The sequence below is a fragment of the Triticum aestivum genome, chromosome 5B, assembly GCF_018294505.1.
Source record: "Triticum aestivum cultivar Chinese Spring chromosome 5B, IWGSC CS RefSeq v2.1, whole genome shotgun sequence".
Classification (NCBI taxonomy): Eukaryota; Viridiplantae; Streptophyta; class Magnoliopsida; order Poales; family Poaceae; genus Triticum; species Triticum aestivum.
Window position 1 is genome coordinate 702,183,144 of NC_057807.1, and position 9,953 is coordinate 702,193,096.

At 37.4% G+C, this 9,953-nt stretch overlaps 1 pseudogene; it reads right to left on the reverse strand.

Annotated features, from left to right (window-relative positions):
* Positions 1 to 7,548: 7,548 nt before the first annotated feature.
* On the reverse strand, positions 7,549 to 9,374 carry LOC123117824 (noroxomaritidine/norcraugsodine reductase-like; annotated as a pseudogene).
* Positions 9,375 to 9,953: the final 579 nt, after the last annotated feature.

Below are 9,953 nucleotides of genomic sequence, written 5' to 3' on the forward strand. Positions count from 1 at the left end.
CTTAGGGTGAAACAAAAAGGAAAAGGTGAACATAGTTGGATCTTCGATAGAATGGCTCGGTGTCCACATGGGAATTGGTGGAAGGCTCTTTTTCGTATATAGCAGTTAGTCAGTGATGTCTTCGTGAAATGTACAAAGCCTCAAATCAAATCTATGTGGTCGAATTGACCCATCCATCGGAGATATGAGAGCTCAGGTTTAGTTTATCTATGTTTTTCACCCTAAGAGGTGGTTCTGTTGTAGCCTCCCACCCCCACCCCGCCACACACACACACACACACACACACACACACACACACACACACACACACACACCATACAACCTCTTAAAGAAGTTTTAGTAATTAGTTGCCGTGCAACGGCGATGATCCTAGCTAGGGGGGGGGGGGGGTTGTTACGATGCAATCTATCTTTCATGCCTTCTGGATAAGTTATTTCAGAGTGATGGTACGTAGAGATCATCTCATCGTCATTGACATCATGAGTTGAGCTGCCAGACTCCCAAAAGGAATCCTCCTATTTGATGCCATGCCCTTTGTATGGGCCGCGAGAGCATGTCCCATTAACTCTTGATTCTTTATGTTCTAGAAAAGAAATTTTTAATAGGTTTGAAGGAAATATTGCCAAAAGTCAGTATTAAAAAAATTTAAAAGCTAGTATGAGGAAAATAAAAAATATTCCACATATGTTAAATATATATGTTCAAACTTATGATATAAAATGTTCAACATGTATTAAAAATAGTCCCATATTAAAATAAATTTTTTATTTAAATTTTACATATCTTTTCAGGATAAGTTCCCTGTTTTTTGAAGCTCACATACTTACAAATATGCTCATAAGTGTGCAAATAAATGTTCAACACATATTTGAAAATATTCCGATCTTCAGATAATTAAATATGTATTAAAAGACCACAGATCTTTAAGAAATATTCGTGCACATGTGGATAAATATTCATATAATATGAAATAAATTTAATACAAAATAAACTAAAAGAACATAAACAAAATAAGAAAAGGGAACATTTTCTAAAAAGGAAGAAAATAGGATAGAAGAAATAAAAATAAGGAAAGTAAGAAATGAGAAAAAACTGCAAATTGGAGGAAATGAAAAAAAAGCCAAAAATATGAAGACAATAACACACACAAAAGAAACCTAAGAAATTGCTGAAAACAGGGGTGAACCCTGACATGGATTGGGTCCATTTTTTGGAGCCGTGTGCACATGCTCTCGGAATTACTAATTGATGGGTAGCCATTGCAAAGGTCATTTCCATCTCGTGAGTGGCGACATGGATTGGGTCAATTTTTTGGAGCCGTGTGCACATGCTCTCGAAATTACTAATTGATGGGTAGCCGTTGCAAAGGTCATTCCCATCTCGTCCAGTGGCGACATGGATTGGGTCCATTTTTTGGAGCTGTGTGCACATGCTCTCGAAATTACTAATTGATGGGTAGCCGTTGCAAAGGACATTTCCATCTCGTCCAGTGGCGACAAGTGGTGCACCAGATGTGCTCCATTTATTGTAATCAGAGATTTTTAGTGAGATCTCTTTGCCGCATGCGGGAGGGATGGGTGGGGTTTTTTGTGTTTTTTCGTAGATTTTTTGTTCAAAATAAAATATCTCGTGAACCGTCATCGAAATTACAAACCGTTTTTACCGTTGCATTCATCGCGTCGGCATCTTCAAAACTATATCCAATGTTGATAGGTTTCAAAGAGCATTTTTTCAGATGAAAATTCAAAGTGAACTAACATGTGCTTTCAAATTGTACTAACTCGTGCAACCATGAAAAACTAACTTGTGCTCCGGTGGGGGTGAAACACAATTGTGCTCCCCATGGGAGCACAACTATGCTTCCCAAGTAATATAGTTTGTGCTTCCCATGGTGGGTGAAGCACACCCGTGCTTTCGCGTGAAGTACACCGCTTCGCACGGTCACAGACAGAAACAAATAAAAACCAAAAAACCAAAGAAAAATACTAAAAATAAAAAAAACTAGAAAATGAGAAGAAAAAACCTGAAAACCCCAAAACTTCAAAAAAAACCAATAATGTCCCAGTGGAGGAAGCATCCATCGCGTGACACATGATGGCTCTAGAACGCTCCAAACACTCTCCCGAGTAACCACTAGAAAGCCCACCAAAGGGTAGCATCTACCTAGTTGCTCCCGCATCGTCGACATTTTTGGGAGCCCTCACATCTTGGCATCAAACAATGGAGCCTCTGATAAGGGCGATGATCTTCTAGCTCTTGGACTTGCCTCTCATAAACACATTACTAGTGTGTCCACGTGTTTTTGTAAAGTCTTGTACAGGGCGCGGCTTTGTCTCACCTGCGGCGAGACGCATCACCGCTCACTACAAAGGAAGCTAGGTGTGGGCCGGCCCACTATAGGCTTTTTGTTTTTGCTTTTCTTTTATTCCAATGTGAGGCTTTATTTATGATTTTCTTTTATTGTTTCTTACTTATGTTCGAAAATGCTCTACAATATAGATATGTACATGGAACTTTTTATTAAAAAACAATTTGTCCACCGCGTATTATAAATTTTTCTCGTGGCTTTAAATTTCTTTGGTAGATTTTAGAAAAATGTTCGTGGCAATCAAAGAATATGTTCGCGTGTTTAAAAAATGTGCATGCAGTGTAAACAATTTGCTCACGCAAGTTTAATGTTTGTGTGGCCCATTAAAAAAATTGTTTGTGACATTAAAAAATGATAACACGTTTGGAAGAAATTTATTTTCACGCATTTTAGAAAACTGTTCATCATGTATTGAAAAATGTTATGTGAGCTCAAAAAATGTTTGACGTGTACATAAAAAATCTTTACGTGTACTCGAAAAATATTAATCATGATTTAAAAACTCAAGGTGGATTTTAAAACTGTTTCACATGTATTAAAATATATTCAATGTGTATACGAAGAATGTTCAGTGTTTATTTGATAAATGGTTAACATTTATTCAAAAAAAATTCAAACATGTATTTGAATGAAAAACATCATGTATTTTAAAAATGTTCAACGTGTATCTACATTTCTTATAAATAAATGTACAATGTGTGTTGAAAAAAGTTGATGTGTATTTTAGAGAAGAAAAGAAAAAACAAACAAACAAGAAATAAAGAAAACAAAAAACCCGAAAGAAAAACTATTGAAAATAGTAATGTAAAACATCGGAAAAAGATACAAAAACACATGGAACCTTCGTAAAACTTGCCATAACTGGTGAAATGTTCTATGTACCGGTGCAAAACTTTTGCAAAATTGCTTGTGTAGGTCTTAATTGGGCCGGCCCATCCTACAGATCGCCTATTGCAAGATGAAACTTGGGTAGCAACTAAGCATTGGTTACCATTTCTCAAATAATAATAATAATAATAATAATCAATGGTTACCCCTTCAGGGCTCCTGGAAGGGTCACTTTCTTGGTATTCAAGTGCATCAAGTGGTGCGCCCAGCCGCGGGCAGTTGTTGCGTGCTTAGCGCTCCCTCTAGTTGTGGTTTTTTTTGGCTCTTTGGTTTTTGCCTTATTTTCCCTAGGTTCCGGAGTAATCTTTTTTTTTTGCAAAGCACATATGTGCTTCTCAGAAAGGAAAAAAATGTGCCTCCACATGAAGCACATATTTGCCTCTTTTAAAAAAAATCAGTGCTTCCAGGAGAAGCATAGCTATACTTTTCGAAAGAAAAAAATTGTGCTTCTTGAGAAAAAAAGGTGAAAAACTACAACTATGATTTCTAGTCTTTTTTTCTTCATTATTCATTTTCTAGTTGGCGGTTTTTTTAGGTTTTTGTTTTTTATACATTTTTGCTTTTTCTTTTTTTCTTCTAGTTTTCGGTTTTCTTGGTTTTTAATGAAAAAAGTCAAATCCGTTTAATATGGGATCTAGGTGCTAAGATCTGGATGCGAGAAATTCAACGGTGAAGATGGTTTGGGATTTGGACGCACGATTGAAGAGATAGAACATTTTGAATAAAAGAATGTACGAAAAAATAAATCAAAAAACACCCAGGTTGCGACAAGTGGCGGACATGCAGTGCGCCACTTGCCCGTGGCTGAGAAGATGGGGTGACTTTTTACAAGAGGTGCCTCATAACTTGTCATTTCGCAAAACTTGGTCTCACATTAGTCTTTTTTTAGGGACTTGCCAACACTTCTATTGCTCATTATAAACGTTCGTAGGGATACAAGCTAGGTCATGCGAATTAAGAAGCCATATATGGCGACCCTGATCAAGCAAAGAGGCATGTTTGGCAAGAATATGAACTTCAAAATTTGAAGCTCGACCTTCAAAACTAACAACTTTCAAAATAGCTAGACCTAAGAATAAACTCCTTAATGATGGGCAAGTAAGAGCCCACGGAACCACCTTTTATATTCTCCACTATTTGCTTGCAATCACATGGAATAACCACCTTGGTCATCCTAAACCCTTCATCAATTAAATCCCATAAAAATAAAACTAAGGAGCGTCTCCATGAATCAAAATAATGTCGCAAAACTGACAATGATCATCTGGGCTCATCTTTCTGTGGTCACGCACACTAGTCAAAATATAGCTCTCGCGGCCTTGTACATGGCAATGCCGACCCATGAGATGAGAAAGCAATTGCAGTGTAGGCATGCCTAATATAGCTAAGTGGGATATCCATGTGGACCGATTGAATGGGTGCAACAAAATCCTTAGGACACTAGAGTAGTCTATGTGCCTATTTGTTTCTTGTGGATAACCCTATTTCATGCGTGTTGGTAGTCGACCTAACGGATAGGCGCTCGACCGTTAAACCAAAGTGGGCCAGCCCATTTAATGCAGCACAGTATTTTGGTCTTAGGACCTTTCTAAAAGATTCTATCTCGCCTTTTATCAGTTCTCTTTTTCCTGTATTTTCAGTAACATTTTTCCTGGTTTTCATTTGTTTTTTATTTTCTTTATTCTGTGTCTTTTTTGATTTGTTTCTTCATATTTTTTTCATAATCCACATATTTCAAAAAATGTTCAAAAAGTTCAGATTTCCAAAAACAAATGTTCACTCTTCAAGAAATGTTACAAATTTTAAAAGAAAATTTGTGCATTTGACAACTTGTTTGGTCTCAGAAACGTTCAGAATTCCAAAAAAAATTCAAATCTTATTTTTTAAAAATCTTCAAGAAATATTCAGAACATCAAAAATTGTTTGAAAATTTCAAAAACTCTCTAGAGTTTCAAACTTTTGTTCACTTTCATAAATATGTTCATATTTTCCAGAAAATAATTTTCAAAAATTGTTTGGAATTTCTAAAACTTAGAAAAAATTCAAAGTTCGAAAGCTTTAAAGAATGTTTGAAATTTAAAAATAAAATCATTTTTTTGGTAAAAAATGTTAAATGTTTTGGGAAAATTATTCCCATTTTGAGAAAATATCATCAACTAAAATATTTGGTTAAAAATGTATTTTTTCTTAAACATATTCACAAAATTTTCTACATTTGTTATCAGTCCTATAGGAGGTCCTTTTTTCTTCCCCTTTTCTTTGCCATCGACAATGAGGCCTCTAACACGACGAGGAAACCCACGCTAGCCTAATGGGTCAGAAGTGTAGAGGCACATTTAAATAAATACTCAGAAACTATATTTTTACAATATAGTTTTGAAATGCATGGAAATATTTACAATTTATTTTAAAATATATACATTTTAAAATGTTCATTTTATATTAAAACAATTTCTAGGTTGTGTTTAAAATATGTTCAGTGTGTACTTAAAAGATGTTCACCATATATAAAATATTGTTATTTGTATATTTATAATATTTACAGTTTGTGTTTAAAATTATTCATTGTATGTTAAAAAAGTATATACACTATATATAGAAAAGGTTCACCATATATTAAAAAATGTTCATTGTATACAACAAAAATGTTTAGCAAATACTGAAAAACGTTCACCATGTTTTAGTATCTTTCCCATGTATTAAAAAATGTATATTTAGAAATGAATAGGAATTAAAAAGGGAAAACACACAGAAAAAATAAGCAAAAACAAAAGAGAACCGGAAGAAAAAATAGAGAAAAGGAAAAAAATACATTGAACCTTCAAGAATATTCACAAAACCCCCACAAAGGAACGGTGCACGACTGCAAAAAAATCTCCAAGAATCTTCACAAAACCACCACGAACAAAACAAGGAAAAGGAGCAACAACTAATCATAGTCAATTGTTAGGAGAGCACATTATTTTTATCCATGATTGTTTCTGGCTTGCGAGGCTCACACATGATTTTCATTTGGTACGGTTAGGATGATGACAACGGCTCACTGGCTTAGCTTGCTGGGAGAATGTCGTACCAAAGGACCGAACACTGTCCTTGTCCAGGAAGATAAGAAGATTACAAATTAATAGAAGCTCAAGCAGGCCCACCCACAAAAGGAGTGATCTTAGTTGCCACTTGCTGCATACATCATGTTTTTCTTTTTTCAGTAGATTGATTGCTTTCGGTAATACTCCTAGTAAGACTTAAGTGTGTTTGCATTATGGATAGTTGATGACCATCTCTGTTGAACACTTGTATTGTGTTCCGGTTGATTAACTCTGTACAAGATGTTGCCCCAAGTAGCTTATTAAGTACCAAATTTAGTCTCACAAAAAAAGGGTACCAAAATCAAGAGTTTGACAAGTTCTTGTTCTCTCATCTAATCCCAATGTCTAACAAACTTATTTACAAGTTGTAGTGAATAGTCAGCAACAGGTGCAGGGTGCAAGCGAATTAAGAACAACATATTAAGAATAGGAGAACTGACAGGGGGTATCTTTTTTAGCAGTGCATAGCTCACAGCAATTCAAAACTATTATTACGTTCCTTCGAATAACGATGCCAAAAAAAAAGAACAACAAAAAGAATAATGATGCCAGAAAACATAAACCTTGTCATAAAAAAAGATGGACCAAGCCGGAGGCACTTGCTAAGTTTGAGCCAATATTTACATAATCTAGTCTACTACATCATTGAGAAATCTACAACAGCTGTTAGCTAGTCTCTTGACCTCCACTAGTAGTCCAACACTGAAAATAATGTTCCACCCATCCCTGCTGTAACTTAGGGTCATGTTGTATTATCTGGATTTCCAAAAAATACATGTCACTTGTCATGTCTGAATTTCCCATAGCACCCTATATGTCAAATCAACTGATGAAATGATACCGACCGAACACTTTGTTTAGGACCACTAAGCTATATATGTACTGAGAGTTCGTGTGTGCGTGCTGATTCAAAGTCAGCTCCAGTGCACATCAGTCTGACGAATACGAACATATTTCGTATTGTACTGATTCAAAGTCAGCTCCAGTGCACATCAATATGACAAATAGGAATAAATTTCATATTCACGGCGTCAAAAATATTAATATTGTTTATACAAGTGGGGTGTTGCGTGCAAGGATACATACCAATGTCACTCAGATACTATGGTACTAGCCTGAAACCTCAAGACTAGCTTTTGTTCACTTATACAATTATTCACCCAAGTAATGATGAAATTATTTAGCGGCGATAAAGATGTTCATGGCTAAGAACTAATGGTTTGACCACCATCAATGCAAATGGTTTGGCCGGTGATGTAAGAAGCTGCCGGCATACACAAAAATGACACTGCCGAGGCGATCTCCACCGGCTTGCCACTCCGTCCCAACGGGGTCTTCGAGTTCTCTTGCTTCATGTACTCTGAATCTACCTATCAATCCACAACAACTACTTGTTATCCACATTTAATTAGAAAAATATATGAAAACTTGCTGGCAGTGTAGCATGCAAAAATAAAAGTTGCTAATTTCTTGGATAAAGAAACTGGCAAACAGATCAAGCTATGCTCTCCCAAAATTTTGGCCATGAATTCGTGATTGAGTATAAATCCGTCACTCTCTCTAACTCGTATCATAGTGAAAAATGCACTAGTGCTTGCTTCAATCAATTACGATCTAGCTATTTTACACATGAGTTGAAATGTTGGAATCTTTTTCCCTCCCCATGTGAAGTGAACTTATTTATCTTATAAATACTTTCCATAATATGGTTTAAAATTCATGTGCTTTTATTTAAACTAGAAGGAAGTTTGCTAGGCGATTGCTTACATCTTTAATCATATCTGTTGTGACAAATCCTGGGGCGACGCCATTCACACGGATCTTGTTAGGGGCCCACTCTGTGGCTAAATTCCTCGTAAGCTGGTTCACCGCGCCTACATAACAGAGGAGAAAGATAACCATGGAGAGAGAGAGAGAGAGAGAGAGAGAGAGAGAGAGATGGATCCCACATAATTTTAGCTAGGTACCAAATTAACTTTCAACATTAATAGAAACATAGAAAACATAGATTTAAATTATATATATGTAGTAACTTGTACATAATTTCTCCAGATGATACAGTAGTCATAGAAAACATAGCTAAGACTCCATTTAAATCGAATTATAACTTGTACATTGTAAAAACTTAAATTCCATTATATATATAGTACTTTCATAGCTTAGATGCACAATAGTATATTATATATATGTTGCCAATTAAGTACATATGTAGGTACCTTTTGTGATAGCATAAACGGTGGAGCCTGCGAAGGCAATTGAGCCTCCAATGGAGGACACGTTGATGATGCTGCCTCCTCCAGCAATAGAAGCGTGTATGAGAAGAGGGCGTGCAAGTTGACTTAGATGGAAGCTCGCCTCCAAGTTGGTGGTCATCAGATTCGAGAAGTCGTCCGCCGTACATTCAGCAGCAGGCTTGAACCAAAATTGCCCTGCATTGTTCACATGCATTACATACACAAAGCTAGCAATTTATTAAACCCTTCACTTGGTTGATGCTCAATCAGAGCTGAATATTGGTTGTTGGCACAACTTACTAGTATGTCGAGCTTGCCGTCGAATGTTTGTCAGACCGTCTCCATAAGCTTCTCCCTCTGGGCGCGCACCGAGACATCACAGACAGAAACGGTGACCCGCAGGTTCTTCTCCTCCCACCGCCGGCGGCACTCCTCCAGCTCCGCCGCGTTCCGGGAGCAGGTGTGCACCCTCGCCCCAAACCCAGCAAGCTCCTCCACGATGGCATGTCTAGTCCAGGACAAATTGAGATACTAAGATACTACTCCCTCCGTTCGGAATTACTTGTCTCGAAAATGGATGTATCTAGAACGTTCTAGATACATCCATTTTCGAGACAAGTAATTCCGAACGGAGGGAGTAGCTGCGATCGTAGAACTAAGAGCAAGAGCTTGTGTGGATAAATATACCCTATTCCTTTACTGCCGCCGGTGACGAGCGCCGTGGCGCCTGCCAGGCTCCACCTCTCCTCCCTGCCACCGCAGCCAGCCACTGCCATCTCCCCCCCTCTCTCTCTGCCGCTCGCTCCGATGAGAGAAATGTCTATTGGTTGTTGGCAAAACTTGGCATTGTGCTACACGTATGTGAGTTCCTTTATAGCCGGCCCAAGACATGGAGGCACCCCACAAATTAAAACACAGCAAGTTAAAGTGGGAGCTACTAGGGATCAGACTACTGATCCCTTGCGTCATATCAGACTAGTCACAGACCGTAGGATGGAAACACGGTGGCCATCGGATCTGGCAGTACAACACCGGGCATGATAACGTAGTTTGCATGCAGCATGCGTGAGTCCGCATTAATTGTGATCAATTGGTTTCCTACAACTACTCCTATAAACCAGGGAACGTCAAATTGAGTAGGCTCCATGCTTTCCATGAATGAGATTTGCTTCCATAATTTTGTTTCCAATCCTTATTTCGGATTTAACTTTAATTGTCTCGTACACATGATCTTTTTTTTCAGCCAGCCTGTCAAATTGTATCCATTAAAATATACATTGCTAACATCGGGCCAAAATTTGTTTGCTTCATTGAGCCAAATTTTTAGCTTCCACACCAACTGACCATTGCTTCGGTAGTTAGATCGTATTTGTGTC